We start from the raw sequence: 2,205 nt of genomic DNA, 5'->3' as shown, positions 1-2,205 counted from the left end.
CTTTTAAGTTGCTACTACTGTAAGCTCTGATGAGCTGTTCAGCCTCACCACACCACTGTGGTGCTCTCTGTATGTATGTTTTGGGTTTTTTTCTGTCGTCATTAGGTCTTAAGTTTTCCTCTCAGGGGACTTGAAAAGGTCTTAAAAGTCTTTAAATTTGATGCTAAGATATGTGCAGATACCCTGATTAAGAGAGACGGCATCCATCCCACTTTGGATGGAGCAGCTCTCATATCTAGAAACATGGCCAAGTTTATTATAGGGGTGGGCGATATATCGAATATACTCGATATATCGCGGCTTGTTCTACGCGAGATGTATGAAATGACTATATCGCGACCATCGAGTACTTGTCATGTAAATGTTTTAAGCCGTCTGCATTTAATTCTCCGGTGTTTTGCCTGTGTCACTCACTCCTGGTGCTGCTCACAGCACGCAGCACACTTCCCCGCCCACCCAGAAAAATCCCCTGCGCGCATGCGTACTTTTTGTATCAAGTGAGGAGAGAAGTGAAGAGCACAAGCGAGTTAATTGAAGATGGAGACAGACGACTTGGTTCCGAAGAAAAACAACTGCGGTCCCCGCAGCCTCTCTCGTTTTCGCTCCGTCGGTCACGTCAGCTGCTCCAATATTTTTTTTCAAGTGCGCCCTTATTGCCGACTTTATGGCAAATACTTGAGAAAACGTGGAAAAGGCAGCGCTAGCTTACTGCAGCGTGTGACACTTCCGGTTTTCAAAATATAAGACGGGGTGTTAAATGTATTAAGGTTTATTATATGAATATACTCAAAAAAATACAAATATATAAAATATGAAGAATGGTACAATTTGATTTAAAAAAGTCTGTCTCAAGCCAGTATGATCCTGCACTGCTTTAAAGCTCATATTTACATTATGAAATGCATTAAAAATTCATAAAAGTGCGAGTTTCATTACAAGAACACGTCATAATGGGCAGGGCCGACCTGAAATCAACAGGTGAGAGGTTTTCAGGTGCAATCATTCATGACACCTCACATCCTTTTTATAAGGACACCAGAAAAAATGCCAGTGCAGGAGTCAAAGAGACTACAGCCGGCAATATCGCGCGATTATGCGTGAATTTGCGAGATCTCGTGCGTTCTCGCGACGCTCTGTGGCCGGCGGAGACTCACCTGAGCGCATCACGAACGGATCATGTGTGTGTTGGTGGACGGCGGAGTACGCAGCCGTTCTGGAGTGGAGCCATTCTGCAGCCGTTCCGCATGCAATGTATTTTAGGGGTAAGACTGTACGATGGTAAGCAGGCTACAAAAAATAAACTGTACAAACGACTGAATGTAAGGCTAAAAGTTGGACACATTAAAGAGGTGAAATTTGCAATGAGTGTATTGTCAAAATATTCTCATTGTGTAAAACAGGAAATAAAATGTAACATCATACAATCATTTGCTGACTTTGTTTTTATTTCAAAACAATGTTTGTGAACTTCTTTTATGAACACCTTCCCATAACGCTGTTTGGGGGTTTATATGACAGTCTTTTTTTAATACGTTTTATGTTATGTTAGGTAAGCTGACGGAAACCAGCATAAGAAACCCTGCCGCCATCAGGAGAGCGAAACAGATCGCGTGTCGTGAGCTCCCTCTCCCTCTGCCTGGTAGGAGCACTAATTATCTGCCACTCTGCTGATTACTCTCACCTGTCTCTGCTGCCACTCCCTCGTTAACCAGCCAGCTGCTCCTCATTTCCTGCTAACCATGCCTTGTATAAAGAGCCCTGTTTCCCAGCACACATTGTCAGATCGTCTGCTAAGCCAGTACCTTTCCTGCCTGCTACTACTCTGACTCCTACCTGTGATCCTGGACCTGCCCGACCACCCTCTGCTCTACAACCCCGGTAACTTGACCTGCCTTCTGCCTTTTTGACCACGATTTCTGCCTTGCCCTTGACGGTACTACTGCCCTGGAAGTTTTGCCCTGCCACTCCTAACCCTTCAATAAACTGTTGAAACGTATTGCTCGTGTGGTCCTCGTCTGTCCAGATCCCTGACATCGCAATAAGTGCCGGGATCAGCCGGTCTTCGCAGGAGCACTGGTTAGGGCAGCATTGAAAAAGATAGAAAGAATTTTTTCAGTGAAGTTGTTTTAGTTGTAACATATGCATGCAATTTGTCAATAAATTTACTGTACTTACCCCTTTTTTTTTTTTTTTTTTTTTTTTTTT

The sequence above is a fragment of the Larimichthys crocea genome, unplaced genomic scaffold (assembly GCF_000972845.2).
Source record: "Larimichthys crocea isolate SSNF unplaced genomic scaffold, L_crocea_2.0 scaffold473, whole genome shotgun sequence".
Lineage (NCBI taxonomy): Eukaryota > Metazoa > Chordata > Actinopteri > Sciaenidae > Larimichthys > Larimichthys crocea.
The sequence above is the reverse complement of the archived record's forward strand: the minus strand, read 5'-3'. Positions refer to the sequence as shown.